The 17500-nt window shown below is 36.4% G+C and overlaps 2 non-coding genes and 1 pseudogene across 2 annotated transcripts; all 3 read right to left on the bottom strand.

Annotated features, from left to right (window-relative positions):
- Nucleotides 1-11214: 11214 nt before the first annotated feature.
- LOC135572217 (5S ribosomal RNA) lies at nt 11215-11333 on the bottom strand. The gene has a single exon (XR_010464133.1). It is a non-coding gene; the product is annotated as a 5S ribosomal RNA (ribosomal RNA).
- Nucleotides 11334-11564: 231 nt separating this feature from the next.
- LOC135572248 (5S ribosomal RNA) lies at nt 11565-11682 on the bottom strand (annotated as a pseudogene).
- Nucleotides 11683-11912: 230 nt separating this feature from the next.
- LOC135572320 (5S ribosomal RNA) lies at nt 11913-12031 on the bottom strand. The gene has a single exon (XR_010464212.1). It is a non-coding gene; the product is annotated as a 5S ribosomal RNA (ribosomal RNA).
- Between the last annotated feature and the right edge of the window lie 5469 nt (nt 12032-17500).

Raw genomic sequence — 17500 nt, 5'->3', positions numbered from 1 at the left:
AAGACTAACATAGGCAGGTGAACAATTCACCCCCTATCAAATCAAAGAACTCAAATAACTAAAATAAAACAAAAACATAATAAAAACATAACATAAATTCTAATCTCACAAAACAGGCATGTTGAAATCAACTTACCAATCAACTATAAAAACCAAAAGGAAATTAACATACCAATACTTTCAAAAATGATAAGTAATTCTTCCACCCTCCACCCTTGAAATCAACCCACTCCCTTCCACAAAAGCTTCATCAAACCATTCACTTCCATAATAATGAAACATATCTATATGCTTCTTCAACAATACTACAAAAATATCCCACACCCTTACCCTCTTCCCCTCAAAGAAAGCATAATTTCTCCTACAAAAAATAGCATACCTCACAAAACTCAAAACAACATTCAACAAAACAACATTAACACCCTCACATTTACCAGCCACGCCAAATAACACCAATTCATTCCACACATATTTTTTCAAAATATCACCCTTCCAGTTTCTATGTATCATTCCCTTTACCTTACAAAAGAAATCTTTTAATTCCTCACATTCCACAAACAAATGTATTAAATTTTCCGGTAACTCACCACATAGATCACATTCTCTTTTTATTTCCCTATTGATTTGATGTAACACCACCTTTGTATATATACGATTATGCCTTATTTTAAAATCATTACTTTCACATTCCATACTATTGTATTTTACATTTAAAGTTTTCCATATCTTTTTTACGTCCAAAGTTGGAAAAATTCCTTTCCAAACTTTCTCCGCAGCTGGCCTTTTCACATTTTTCTCTACCATTATTTTATAGAATTTTTTCACCGGGATACTAGATAAATGAGCCTTCTCCTTACTGTTTCCAATAAATAAATTAGGAAAGACAAATAAATCTTCTCTAACAACTTCACTATTGATTAAATCCACCCATGTATTTGGTATACTTTCTTTTATCTTCTCGTACATATTCTTCACTGTTCCCCTACCCACCTCTACATCCCATTCATGGATGGTATCAAAAATAGCTTCTTCAGGAAAAAAACCTGGAATTACCTCATATGTGTAGTCTTTTATTTGTCTAAGACCTGCACTCATAAATACTTCACTATATAACACCTTTTCTTCGTACTTAATTTTCTCATTCAGAAAAACAGGATGATTCATAATTAGGTCAATATGCCCACACTCATAATACACATTAGGCAACAACTCTGCCCATGCATTTAGCACTTCTTTATAAAAATCTGGTACCTTTTCCCACATTTTCCTTTTAAGACCCATCAACAAACCATTATCTTCACATCCACCACTCTCATCCAAATAGACTTTGAAAAATTGTTTCCAGCCATAATCTAAGCTGCCATACAAATATTTCTTTACTGTTTTTATCCTCATAGCTTTTCTTTTAATGTCAAAATCTACAAGTTTTAAACCTCCATCATCATAGTCTGCTATCAATGTTTTCTGCGCAATTCTAACACCTTTACCATCCCATATAAAATTAGACACCACATTATTCAATTCATTTATAACCCACTCTGGCATGTCTAGAACTCCCAAAATATACACAAGTTTAGATGATACCAAAGCATTTACAACAATTACTTTACCTTTTAACTTTAATTTTCTATTTTTCCAGAAATTCAAAGTTAGCTTGATTTTATTGAGAATCCCCGTCCAAGTTATATCCCTTGCCTCTTTCTCCTTTACACCAATATTTACGCCCAGCACCTTCATAAAATCCTTAGCTACCTTAAATGGAATCTCACACTTATTTGCATTAATATCCCCCAAAAACATAATTTCTGTCTTCTCTATATTAACTTCAGCCCCTGATGCCTTACAGTAGATATCTATGATTTTCATAATGCTTTCAATGCTACCTACATCCTTCACAGTAAAAGTAGTGTCATCAGCATACTGATGTATAACACTGACATCACCACCTGGGATTCCAACACCCCTCACCTCTTTGTCTCCAAGTATTAAAACAGCTAAAGGTTCCGTAGAAACACTGTACAATAGAGCTGACAAAGGACAACCCTGCCTTACTGACCTCTCTATAGGGAATGTATCTGTTAACACTCCGTTACATTTAACACAACTTTTTGCTCTACTATACAACAAGTTAATCCAAGATACAAATTTTGGTCCGAAACCAAACCTCTCCAAAGTCTGTAGCAGAAAACTATGTTCCACTTTATCAAAAGCTTTCTTAAAATCTAAACTTAAAACTATACCACCTTCATTTTTCATATGATTAACAACATCTCTAATTGTACAAATTATATCTGCAACATCTCTTCCAGGTATTCCGTAGGCTTGTGTTGATGTAATAATACTTCCAATCACCTTTTTCATCCTATTAGCTAAAACTTTAGTCAGTATTTTATAATCTGAATTTAGAAGACTAATAGGCCTATAATTTTCTAGCTGTAACCTACTGCCTCTATTTTTAAATAAGATGGTTAACATACCAATTGACATAGACTCAGGGATTTCCTTATTCTCTTCCATATACTGAAAAACCTTCAATAAAATGGGTGCCAAAATATCCACAAAAACTTTATAGAATTCATTTGTTAAACCATCCAAACCTGGACTTTTATTTCCTTGAGTATTCTCAATTGCTTCCTTGATTTCTATAATTGAAATCTCTTCATCACACATCCTTCTATCTGTCTGAGATACTTTGGCACTGATTTTCTCCAACACTTTTTCAACACACACTTTATCAACATCATTCTTTTTATAAAGATTTCTGTAAAAGGATTCAACTGAATCTACGATGTCAACAAAATCATTTACCTTTACACCTTTTTCATTTTCCAATTCCACAATATAACTCTTAAATTGCTTTCGTTTTTCAAGCCCCAGAAAAAAGGAAGTACATTTCTCTCCCTCCAAGGCATACTGTGCCTTACTCCTAACAATAGCACCGAAACATTTCTTTTTTTCATAAAACCCTAGCTCTGCATGGATTTTCAAATAGTTCACTACATCATAGTCTGGATCAGCATCTGCCTTTTCAAGTTCATGTAACATCCTATTTCTAAGCATTTTTTCTTTCAACTTATCTACACGGTTACGATTTTTGGAGTATCTAATACTCCTGTTTTTTACTTTAACCTTCACTTCCTCCCACCATAAACACACATTCTCCTTTAACAGTACGTTAGACATTTCACCTTCGATACATTCAACAATTTCCTTTATATAACTTTCCTCCTTTAACAGACTGGCATTTAAACACCAGACACCTCCCCCTCTCATCTCCACAGCAAAACCTATCTGGAATGACATAACTGCATGATCACTGTATGCTGTAAAATTATATGACATCTTCTGAACCTGCTGTATCACATCTTCTTTTACTAAACATAAATCAATTCTGCTTTGTTTTAGTTCATTTAACACCACCTGCCTTCTCGAAAACACTCTTCTATTTAAATTTTCAGCCCTCCATATATCTACAAGATTCTCATTTTTCATTAATTCCCATAAAGCATTTCTAGACGAATCATGTCTGAAGCTATCACATCTCGAGACATCCATTCTAGTGCACTTCACGTTAAAATCTCCTACCAGTATACAATTTTCTGAACACAGTGATCTTAGGTTATTAAACATATCTCTCCTTTCCGATTCAATATTCGAAGCATAAACATTAATTAAACGAAAAATGACATTTTGCACTTCAAACTCAATAACAATAAGTCTGCCCTGATTATCTGCATATACCTGCTTGACATTTTGAACCACATCATTTTTAACCAAAATAGCCACTCCACATGTTTTTTCACTTCCATGACTACAAAATATTAACTCAGACCATTTGCTCTTAATCTCCAACATTTTGGAGTCTGTCCAATTAGTCTCTTGAAAACACCACATGTCCGCTTTCACAGACACTAAAACCTGCTCCAATTTGTTCATATTTCTCAGACTGTTCCCATTTAGTGATGCAACTTTAACCATTGTTAATGTATGTAGAAATATAGTCAAAGAAAAACACGTCATTTCAACATTGACTTTTTCTTTTACCAGATCCCATCACCTCCCTACCTTTCGTCAATGATCTCTTATTTCTAGCAAACAACTGAAAATCCTCACCATCTATTTCTTCGTCCGACTCATGACTTGGACTTATGAGAGGAGCAACATTCAAGCCTTTTGTAAAATGCGCTTTAACCGTGCCATCAACTCTAGTGGACTCAGCATTCACTTTGGTGTTATTTTCACACAGGATTAAAGCAGGTTCAGGTACCTGAGAAGCACCTTGCACCATCTCTACCTGTGTATCTAATTCACCAATCTTGTGCTGCTGCTCCACCGTGTCAGCAGTAGAGACCAAGACTGCGTCTCGAGTACTGCCAGAAGGAATTACAAACTCTCCAAGCACATCTATAGTTGTCTCTGCAATAACCTGCGACACACTTTCCATATCACTCTCTTCCCCTCTCTCCATAGCCACACTCTCGTCATCTTCTTCAGTAATGAGGTCTATTGTTTGCAGAAATAAGACATCATTCACCTTTTACATTTACATCTGCCCTTAGGTCTGTCACACCTTCTACACATATCACCAATGTTCGAACATTCCCTGGCATAATGCCCTTGTTCACCACATTTATGACATATAAATTCTGGACATTCTTTAAGTATGTGTCCCGGTTGAATACAAAGTCTACATACCTTAACTTGGTTATCGTGGATCACTCGGAAATATTCAAATCCCTCTACTGTATTGAACTTTGTTGAGTAAGGCAATGATTGCACACTGTCCGTAAACTTCACTTTACAAAATCTCGTCCCATCCACAATGTCCGTTCCTGGCCACATCCTTCTCTTGATTGGTGTTGTCGCATTCACTTTCCATCCTTGTAATTTCTCATATATTTCCTCGTCCGTAATATATGCCGGCAAGTTCAAAAAGGACACCACAAGTTCATCGTTCCCCAGTTCTTTCGCCATGACTTGACAGCTCTTTATTTTTAGCCCGTCTATTAGTCTTTCTTTTCCCCTCTCGTGTGACATGGTTATTTCGTACTTATTTCTGTCTTTCGTTCTACATCCCAAAATCGTTCCGCATACTTCTTTGATTCCTCTCAGCAATTCCATCGTTGTTATTTTTTCTTCACCAATAACTTCCACGTTCACCGTCAGTACTTTCTCATATTTTCTTCTCCTCAACTCTTCATTCGACGCTCTTTTTTCTCCGTTGTCCATTCTCGTTGTTGTTGTTATTCTTGATGTCGAAGCCATTGAATCCGTCCGGTTATTTTACGTAGAATCCCCCAAACAGCTGACGCCGTTGGGGGATAAAAACGCAACTATTTACAATAAACTACACTCCCAACACAAACTTCCTCACTTAAAGTTTATGAACAACAAAAACCAAAAAACGATTTTTTTCTCTCCAAACAATTCAAACACCTGCTGCTCACTCACTTCCTGAAACTTCCAAAAGGGGCGTACTCAGGACAGTGTGGCCGTAAGCGAGAAACTATCTCTTGGTGCACTATATAAAGTCAAAGTGAGTCTGATTAACAGCTGTTGCATTTTCACCATTTAGATAAGAATCTTTTTGTGTCACTGGAAATACAAAAAAATTGCATATACTGTAGCCATAATTTGTAGCACAGATTGTTGGATGAAATACAAACTAACCTTGCTTACTTATTTCAAAGCGAGGGCACATATCAAAGCGAGGGCACATATTTCAGCCTTGTGGGAAAAAACGGACAAAGAGTTGACAAAATGCTTACAGCACCTGGTATTCCCAGGCGGTCTCCCATCCAAGTACTAACCAGGCCCGACCCTGCTTAGCTTCCGAGATCAGACGAGATCAGGCGTAAACAAAATTCATCAAATTAAAATTAAAAACTTTGCTTTTCCCAGTTAAACCAAAAAGAAACAACCTCCTCCACTCAACCCCAGCAACAATCTCTTCTCCCCAATGTTGTACTAAATCCCCTTTAAAAACTTATGAAACTCTTCTAATCTACTACATTCAACAAAAAAGTGCATAAAATTTTCCACCCCGTACCACAAATATCACATTCCCTTTTAACATCTCTATTTATTTGATGTAAAACCACAAAGAGTTGAAAAATCCTATTATGTTTCAATTTAAAATCATTGTCTTCACATTCTATAGAATTATATTTTACATTTACATTCTTCCATATTGATTTCACATCTATATTTGCAAACACCCTAGACCACACTTTTTCCGAAGCAGGAGTTTTTATCTCTCTTAAAATACATTTTTCATAAACCTTTTTAACTTTCAAACCTGACAAATCATACTTCTTCCCATTACTTTCATAATATAAAACCGGTAAACCCTTAGCTCTTGTAGCCACCTCTTTATTTATTAAAACACCCCACTCCCCAGGAAGACATCCTAATATTCTCTTATACATGTTCTCCACAGTAGTTCTACTTATTTCATCATTTTCTTCATCCACATTATCAAATATTGCCTGACATGGAAGGAACCCCGGAATGACCTCATATAAAATGTCCCCAATCTGTCTCATCCCAGCCCTCATAAAATATTTACAAAACAACATCTTATTATTATACTGTATCTTGGGATTTAAAAAAATTGGCTGATTTAAAATATTGTCTAAAATGGTACACTCATAATAAATATTTGGTAAAAACTCCCCCCAAGCCTCAAACACTTCTCTATAAAACAAAGGTATATTACCTAACATTTCCTTTTTCATACACATCAATAAACCATTGTCCCCATCCTCCCAACCTCCTGCAAATACTCCTTAAAAAATCTTTTCCATCCATAATCTAATTCACCATATAAATATTTACGTACCATTTTGACTCTAATTGCTTTTTTTTTCCTCACATTTAAATCCACCAACTTCAAACCCCCTCCTCATAACCTGCAATCAAAGTTTTAAAAGAAATTTTCGCACCTTTCCCATCCCATAAAAATCAACTATAATCTTATTTATTTCCGATAAAACCCATTCTGGTACGTCTAAAACATTCATGACATGAATAAAAATTGACATCAGCAAGGAATTTACAACAATTACTTTCCCTTTTAATTTCAAAGACCTCCCCTCCACATATTTACCACCTTTCTAACTTTATTCATTACACCACTCCATGTCAGATCCCTAGCTTCCTGTTCCTTCAGCCCTAAAAACACACCTAACACCTTAAAATAATCATTTACCATTTTAAAAGGAAAAGTCCCCTCATTAATCTTCCCAACATACATTATTACTGACTTCTCCATATTCACTTTTGCTCCTGAGGCTTGCTCATATACTTTAAAACACTCCATCACCCTTTTAACACTTCCCTCATCTCTAACTGTTATTGTGGTATCGTCTGCATATTGATGAATTAAACTAAAACCTCCTTGCGGAGTCTCTACACAATTTATAAAATTATCTTTTTTAAGGTATGCCGCTAAGGGTTCTACCGATAAAACATACAATAATGCTGATAAAGGGCACCCTGTCTCACCGATCTCTCAAGAATAAAAGAATCTGTTAAAACCCCATTACATTTTACCCTACTTTTTGCCTTTCTATATAATAATTTTATCCATCCTATTATTCTGTTTCCAAACCCATATTTTTCCAGTACCCTAAACATAAAATCATGTTCCACCCTGTCAAAAGCTTTATTAAAATCTATACTTAAAACAATTCCCCTCTCTTATCGCTATTCATTTTATTTATCACATCTCTAAGTGTAATAATAGTATCAGCTATGTCTCTTCCAGGCACACTATAATTTTGTGTAGGTGCTATAATATCATTTAAAACCATCTTCATCCTATTTGCCAATATCTTAGCTAAAATCTTATAATCTGAGTTTAATAAACTAATTGGCCTATAATTCTCCAATTTTAATTTGCTCCCCTTATTTTTATATAAAATCGATATCAGCCCTGTCACCATGGAGTCTGAAACAGTATTATTATCTTCCATATATTGATACACTTCCATTAAAATCGGTGCTAAAAACTTTCATACATTTTATAAAACTCTGCAATTAGTCCATCTTCTCCAGGACTTTTATTTATTTGTAAACCCTTAATTGCATCTTTCACTTCATCCACTGTTATCTTCCTATCACATCTTTGCTTATCCTCAACACCAATTTGCACATCCACACTACCTAAAATCTCCTTTACACACCCCTCATCCACCTCCCCCTTCTTAAATAAATCCTTATAAAAATTCTGTACGGTTTCTAATATCTCAACATAATCATTTACCACTTCACCCTTTACATTTTCTATCTCACTAATATATGATTTTGTCTGTTTAGTTTTCTCTAAACCAAGAAAAAAGACGTACATTTTTCCCCTCCAACACATACTTTGCCCTACTTCTAATAGATGCCCCCTTACACTTATCTATTTCACATTTGCTCAATTGTGCCTTTAAATCTAAAAACCTTTCAATATTATAAATAGGATCAATATCACATTTCCTCATTTCTTCATTCAATTTTGCTCTTAAAAAATGTTCTTCTCTTGTCATCCTACTCCTCTTCTTCCTTGCATATCTAATACTAAAACCTTTAATTTTTTTCTTTACATTTTCCCACCACTGGCATTTATCATTCCCTTTTTGCTTATCCTCCATTTCATGTTCTATCAAAGATTTAAGCTGTATTCCATAATCTTCATCACCTAGATACCCTGCATTCATGCACCATATTCCCCCCCCTTTCCTTTCCTTATCTAACCCCACCGAAAATGTTAACCCAGCATGATCACTAAAAGTTGTAAAAATATAATTAATATCCTTCATAAAATTCCTTAACCCTTCATTTACTAAAACCAGATCTATCCGTGTCTGTTTTAACTCCCCTAAAACCACCTGCCTTCTAGAAAATCCTCTCTTGTTCGGGTTCTCGTCTCTCCATATATCAATCAGATTGTTTTCACACATAATCTTCCTTAAAACCCCCCTCGATACGTCATTTCTAAAAATAGCTCCCCTTGACATATCTAATCTATTCATTTTAACATTAAAATCCCCAACTAAAATACAGTTACCCTTGCACCATTTCCCTAATTCTAAAAATAAATTCCTTCGCTCTATCTCATTATTCGGCGCATAAATATTTATAATCCTAAAAACCCTATTCATATATTCAAAATCCAAAATTAAAATCCTCCCATTATTATCATTATATATCTTCTTCACATTTTCTACTACATCCTTCCTTATTAAAATTGCAACCCCACTTGAATTCCCTCTGCCATTGTTTACATAAATAAAATCCCTCCATATTTTTTTTACTTCTAAAACACAAACATCATCCCAATGTGTTTCTTGAATACATAAAATATCTGAATTCTTCATTTGGACTATTCTATTAAATTTTCCCATTGTTCTCAAACCATTTGCATTTATTGACATTATATTGACCATTCTAATAAATAATAAAATAATAAAATATAATTTCATTATCCTCTACCTGTTATCCAGTTTCTTTCTTCTTCCACCCTCTCTCTCCCCCTCTTCCCACCGCTTTCCTCTTCCTGTATCCTTCCCTCGTTCTTTCCATCTTTTCCCCATCCTCCGTGTCTGATATCTCCTCCAAATCCATGTTATCCAGCCAACTCCCACTCTTGGCATCCACCTCCGTTGTGCTCCCCGTATTCATCTCCACTTCTGGTATAGTCGTTGTGCTCCCTGTGCTCATCGCCGTCTCTGGTATTGTCATCAACTCCATAACCCCCTCCATTTCTTCACCCCCGAGCTACTTGTTAGTGCTGTGCTTTCCCCAAAACCTGTGAGTCCCCCGTGCTTCCCCCAGTCCACTCCCCCTCCTCCTGCCCAATTTCATTTATCTTCTGGTCCTTCTTCCTTCTTCCTTCCTCCGTCTGTCCACCTTCCACCACGTCCTCTCCTCCATCTTCTTCTCCTTCTTGCGACAATACCACTGCTTCCTCGAATATTGTTTGACTCCCCTCTTCATCCCTACCTCTCCACAGTTGCACTCCGCCAATCTCTTTCTGCATCCACCACAAAATTCCTTTCCTTCTCTCCATCACATTCTCTCGCATAGTGTCCTTGATTGCCACACTTAAAACACTGAAATTCGGGCAGTCTTTAACTATGTGCCCGGGTTGGATACACATACGACACACTCTGACCTGTTTGTCATGAATGACCCTGAAATATTCTGCTCCCTCCAACGTCTCAATTCTTGTAGAATAAGGTAATGATGTCACTTTTTCTGTGAACTTGACCTTGCAGAAACGTGTCCCGTCAACCACCTCCGTTCCTGGCCAAACTCTCCTCCTTATCTCCGAGACGGCCGCCACTCCCCAGCTACTCAGCTTGCTCAGTATCACACCATCTTCTACGTATACTGGGAGATTCATAAAAGACACCACCAATTCCTTCACATTAATGTCTCTCGCCAGAATCCTTGTGTCCTTTATTCGCAATCCATCCATTAACCGTTCTTTTCCTCTTTCATTTCTCATCGTAATTTCGTACTTCTTTTCTCCTTTCATTCGGCATCCCACCACCTCTCCACACTCCTCCTTAATTGCTCTTAGTAGTTCCATTGTCGTCACTTTGTCTTCTCCTTCCAACTTAATTGCCACCGTGTATTCTTTTCCATATTTCATTCCTTCGTTATCTTCATTTTTCTTCCGTTGCGCCTTTTCGTTGTCTTTGTCCATTCCGTTTGTCTTTTCCTTGTTGTCCGTCATGATAAAAATAAATCCCAAAAAAACTCTCCCCCAAGCAGAAAAACTGCAAGGGGGAAGAATAACCAAACTTTAAACTATTCAACTAAAGAAAATAATAAATTATCTTGCAAAAACCAATTAATTAACAAAAATAGCTCTCGAGCAAACACTCTCCAGCAAACACTCACTCACAGCTCAGACACTCGCACCTGTCGTCACTTCTCCAATCAGGAAATGCGTACTCAGGCCAGTGTGGCCGTAAGCGAGAAACTATCTCTTGGTGCACTATATAAAGTCAAAGTGAGTCTGATTAACAGCTGTTGCATTTTCACCATTTAGATAAGAATCTTTGTGTCACTCAAAATGTGGAAAAAATTGCATATACTGTAGCCATAATTTGTAGCACAGATTGTTGGATGAAATACAAACTAACCTTGCTTACTTATTTCAAAGCGAGGGCACATATTTCAGCCTTGTGGGAAAAAACGGACAAAGAGTTGACAAAATGCTTACAGCACCTGGTATTCCCAGGCGGTCTCCCATCCAAGTACTAACCAGGCCCGACCCTGCTTAGCTTCTGAGATCAGACGAGATCAGGCGTACTCAGGACAGTGTGGCCGTAAGCGAGAAACTATCTCTTGGTGCACTATATAAAGTCAAAGTGAGTCTGATTAACAGCTGTTGCATTTTCACCATTTAGATAAGAATCTTTGTGTCACTCAAAATTGCATATACTGTAGCCATAATTTGTAGCACAGATTGTTGGATGAAATACAAACTAACCTTGCTTACTTATTTCAAAGCGAGGGCACATATTTCAGCCTTGTGGGAAAAAACGGACAAAGAGTTGACAAAATGCTTACAGCACCTGGTATTCCCAGGCGGTCTCCCATCCAAGTACTAACCAGGCCCGACCCTGCTTAGCTTCGAGATCAGACGAGATCAGGCGTACTCAGGACAGTGTGGCCGTAAGCGAGAAACTATCTCTTGGTGCACTATATAAAGTCAAAGTGAGTCTGATTAACAGCTGTTGCATTTTCACCATTTAGATAAGAATCTTTGTGTCACTCAAAATTGCATATACTGTAGCCATAATTTGTAGCACAGATTGTTGGATGAAATACAAACTAACCTTGCTTACTTATTTCAAAGCGAGGGCACATATTTCAGCCTTGTGGGAAAAAACGGACAAAGAGTTGACAAATGCTTACAGCACCTGGTATTCCCAGGCGGTCTCCCATCCAAGTACTAACCAGGCCCGACCCTGCTTAGCTTCCGAGATCAGACGAGATCAGGCGTACTCAGGCCAGTGTGGCCGTAAGCAAGAAACTATCTCTTGGTGCACTATATAAAGTCAAAGTGAGTCTGATTAACAGCTGTTGCATTTTCACCATTTAGATAAGAATCTTTGTGTCACTCAAAATGTGGAAAAATTGCATATACTGTAGCCATAATTTGTAGCACAGATTGTTGGATGAAATACAAACTAACCTTGCTTACTTATTTCAAAGCGAGGGCACATATTTCAGCCTTGTGGGAAAAAACGGACAAAGAGTTGACAAAATGCTTACAGCACCTGGTATTCCCAGGCGGTCTCCCATCCAAGTACTAACCAGGCCCGACCCTGCTTAGCTTCCGAGATCAGACGAGATCAGGCGTACTTTTTTTTTTTTCTTTTATTATGAAAAAAACACATAATATTTTCAACATTCAATCAATTATAAAAAAGGATGAACAATTCATCCTTTTACAAAATCAAAAAAGAAAAGAAAAGAAAACCTAAAAAAACCCAATCATCCACCAAAACCAATTAATAATTAAAACCAAGTTTTCCATTCGACTCAATTTCAATAAAAGTGCTCCCCCACACAAACAATTTTTCAAAATTACATTCACCATATTTATATATGACTTCTATATCTTTCTCTAAAATACTTCTAAATAAAACCTCCATACTCACAATTTTCCCTTCATAATGTCCCAAATTCCTTCTTAGTCTTACAGCGTATCTGGCATGACTAAGAACAAAATTCATCAAATTAAAATTAAAAACTTTGCTTTTCCCAGTTAAACCAAAAGAAACAACCTCCTCCACTCAACCCCAGCAACAATCTCTTCTCCCCAATGTTGTACTAAAATCCCCTTTAAAAACTTATGAAACTCTTCTAATCTACTACATTCAACAAAAAAGTGCATAAAATTTTCCACCCCCGTACCACAAATATCACATTCCCTTTTAACATCTCTATTTATTTGATGTAAAACCACGTTCGTAAAAAATCCTATTATGTTTCAATTTAAAATCATTGTCTTCACATTCTATAGAATTATATTTTACATTTACATTCTTCCATATTGATTTCACATCTATATTTGCAAACACCCTAGACCACACTTTTTCCGAAGCAGGAGTTTTTATCTCTCTTAAAATACATTTTTCATAAACCTTTTTAACTTTCAAACCTGACAAATCATACTTCTTCCCATTACTTTCATAATATAAAACCGGTAAACCCTTAGCTCTTGTAGCCACCTCTTTATTTATTAAAACACCCCACTCCCCAGGAAGACATCCTAATATTCTCTTATACATGTTCTCCACAGTAGTTCTACTTATTTCATCATTTTCTTCATCCACATTATCAAATATTGCCTGACATGGAAGGAACCCCGGAATGACCTCATATAAAATGTCCCCAATCTGTCTCATCCCAGCCCTCATAAAATATTTACAAAACAACATCTTATTATTATACTGTATCTTGGGATTTAAAAAAATTGGCTGATTTAAAATATTGTCTAAAATGGTACACTCATAATAAATATTTGGTAAAAACTCCCCCCAAGCCTCAAACACTTCTCTATAAAACAAAAAGGTATATTACCTAACATTTCCTTTTTCATACACATCAATAAACCATTGTCCCCCATCCTCCCAACCTCCTGCAAATACTCCTTAAAAATCTTTTCCATCCATAATCTAATTCACCATATAAATATTTACGTACCATTTTGACTCTAATTGCTTTTTCCTCACATTTAAATCCACCAACTTCAAACCCCCTCCTCATAACCTGCAATCAAAGTTTTAAAAGAAATTTTCGCACCTTTCCCATCCCATAAAAATCAACTATAATCTTATTTATTTCCGATAAAACCCATTCTGGTACGTCTAAAACATTCATGACATGAATAAAAATTGACATCAGCAAGGAATTTACAACAATTACTTTCCTTTTAATTTCAAAGACCTCCCCCCTCCACATATTTACCACCTTTCTAACTTTATTCATTACACCACTCCATGTCAGATCCCTAGCTTCCTGTTCCTTCAGCCCTAAAAACACACCTAACACCTTAAAATAATCATTTACCATTTTAAAAGGAAAAGTCCCCTCATTAATCTTCCCAACATACATTATTACTGACTTCTCCATATTCACTTTTGCTCCTGAGGCTTGCTCATATACTTTAAAACACTCCATCACCCTTTTAACACTTCCCTCATCTCTAACTGTTATTGTGGTATCGTCTGCATATTGATGAATTAAACTAAAACCTCCTTGCGGAGTCTCTACACAATTTATAAAATTATCTTTTTTAAGGTATGCCGCTAAGGGTTCTACCGATAAAACATACAATAATGCTGATAAAGGGCACCCCTGTCTCACCGATCTCTCAAGAATAAAATAATCTGTTAAAACCCCATTACATTTTACCCTACTTTTTGCCTTTCTATATAATAATTTTATCCATCCTATTATTCTGTTTCCAAACCCATATTTTTCCAGTACCCTAAACATAAAATCATGTTCCACCCTGTCAAAAGCTTTATTAAAATCTATACTTAAAACAATTCCCCTCTCTTATCGCTATTCATTTTATTTATCACATCTCTAAGTGTAATAATAGTATCAGCTATGTCTCTTCCAGGCACACTATAATTTTGTGTAGGTGCTATAATATCATTTAAAACCATCTTCATCCTATTTGCCAATATCTTAGCTAAAATCTTATAATCTGAGTTTAATAAACTAATTGGCCTATAATTCTCCAATTTTAATTTGCTCCCCTTATTTTTATATAAAATCGATATCAGCCCTGTCACCATGGAGTCTGAAACAGTATTATTATCTTCCATATATTGATACACTTCCATTAAAATCGGTACTAAAAAACTTTCATACATTTTATAAAACTCTGCAATTAGTCCATCTTCTCCAGGACTTTTATTTATTTGTAAACCCTTAATTGCATCTTTCACTTCATCCACTGTTATCTTCCTATCACATCTTTGCTTATCCTCAACACCAATTTGCACATCCACACTACCTAAAATCTCCTTTACACACCCCTCATCCACTCCCCTTCTTAAATAAATCCTTATAAAAATTCTGTACAGTTTCTAATATCTCAACATAATCATTTACCACTTCACCCTTTACATTTTCTATCTCACTAATATATGATTTTGTCTGTTTAGTTTTTCTAAACCAAGAAAAAAAGACGTGCATTTTTCCCCCCTTCCAACACATACTTTGCCCTACTTCTAATAGATGCCCCCTTACACTTATCTATTTCACATTTGCTCAATTGTGCCTTTAAATCTAAAACCTTTCAATATTATAAATAGGATCAATATCACATTTCCTCATTTCTTCATTCAATTTTGCTCTTAAAATGTTCTTCTCTTGTCATCCTACTCCTCTTCTTCCTTGCATATCTAATACTAAAACCTTTAATTTTTCTTTACATTTTCCCACCACTGGCATTTATCATTCCCTTTTTGCTTATCCTCCATTTCATGTTCTATCAAAGATTTAAGCTGTATTCCATAATCTTCATCACCTAGATACCCTGCATTCATGCACCATATTCCCCCTTTCTTTCCTTATCTAACCCCACCGAAAATGTTAACCCAGCATGATCACTAAAAGTTGTAAAAATATAATTAATATCCTTCATAAAATTCCTTAACCTTCATTTACTAAAACCAGATCTATCCGTGTGTTTTAACTCCCTAAAACCACCTGCCTTCTAGAAAATCCTCTCTTGTTCGGGTTCTCGTCTCTCCATATATCAATCAGATTGTTTTCACACATAATCTTCCTTAAAACCCCTCGTCGATCATTTCTAAAAATAGCTCCCCTTGACATATCTAATCTATTCATTTTAACATTAAAATCCCCAACTAAAATACAGTTACCCTTGCACCATTTCCTAATTCTAAAAAATAAATTCCTTCGCTCTATCTCATTATTCGGCGCATAAATATTTATAATCCTAAAACCCTATTCATATATTCAAAATCCAAAATTAAAATCCTCCCATTATTATCATTATATATCTTCTTCACATTTTCTACTACATCCTTCCTTATTAAAATTGCAACCCCACTTGAATTCCCTCTGCCATTGTTTACATAAATAAAATCCCTCCATATTTTTTTTACTTCTAAAACACAAACATCATCCCAATGTGTTTCTTGAATACATAAAATATCTGAATTCTTCATTTGGACTATTCTATTAAATTTTCCATTGTTCTCAAACCATTTGCATTTATTGACATTATATTGACCATTCTAATAAATAATAAAATAATAAAATATAATTTCATTATCCTCTACCTGTTATCCAGTTTCTTTCTTCTTCCACCCTCTCTCTCCCCTCTTCCCACCGCTTCCTCTTCCTGTATCCTTCCCTCGTTCTTTCCATCTTTCCCCATCCTCCGTGTCTGATATCTCCTCCAAATCCATGTTATCCAGCCAACTCCTCTTGGCATCCACCTCCGTTGTGCTCCGTATTCATCTCCACTTCTGGTATAGTCGTTGTGCTCCCTGTGCTCATCGCCGTCTCTGGTATTGTCATCAACTCCATAACCCCCTCCATTTCTTCACCCCCAAGCTACTTGTTAGTGCTGTGCTTTCCCCCAAAACCTGTGAGTCCCCCCGTGCTTCCCCCCAGTCCCTCCCTCCTCCATCTCTCCTGCCCAATTTCATTTATCTTCTGGTCCTTCTTCCTTCTTCCTTCCTCCGTCTGTCCACCTTCCACCACGTCCCTCTCCTCCATCTTCTTCTCCTTCTTGCGACAATACCACTGCTTCCTCGAATATTGTTTGACTCCCTCTTCATCCCTAGCCTCTCCACAGTTGCACTCCGCCAATCTCTTTCTGCATCCACCACAAAAAATTCCTTTCCTTCTCTCCATCACATTCTCTCGCATAGTGTCCTTGATTGCCACACTTAAAACACTGAAATTCCGGGCAGTCTTTAACTATGTGCCGGGTTGGATACACATACGACACACTCTGACCTGTTTGTCATGAATGACCCTGAAATATTCTGCTCCCTCCAACGTCTCAATTCTTGTAGAATAAGGTAATGATGTCACTTTTTCTGTGAACTTGACCTTGCAGAAACGTGTCCCGTCAACCACCTCCGTTCCTGGCCAAACTCCTCCTTATCTCCGAGACGGCCGCCACCTCCCCAGCTTCTCAGCTTGCTCAGTATCACACCATCTTCTACGTATACTGGGAGATTCATAAAAGACACCACCAATTCCTTCACATTAATGTCTCTCGCCAGAATCCTTGTGTCCTTTATTCGCAATCCATCCATTAACCGTTCTTTTCCTCTTTCATTTCTCATCGTAATTTCGTACTTCTTTTTCTCCTTTCATTCGGCATCCCACCACCTCTCCACACTCCTCCTTAATTGCTCTTAGTAGTTCCATTGTCGTCACTTTGTCTTCTCCTTCCAACTTAATTGCCACCGTGTATTCTTTTCCATAT

Source organism: Oncorhynchus nerka, linkage group LG1 (genome assembly GCF_034236695.1).
Source record: "Oncorhynchus nerka isolate Pitt River linkage group LG1, Oner_Uvic_2.0, whole genome shotgun sequence".
In the NCBI taxonomy this organism is placed as follows: domain Eukaryota; kingdom Metazoa; phylum Chordata; class Actinopteri; order Salmoniformes; family Salmonidae; genus Oncorhynchus; species Oncorhynchus nerka.
The sequence above is the reverse complement of the archived record's forward strand: the minus strand, read 5'-3'. Positions and strand labels throughout refer to the sequence as shown.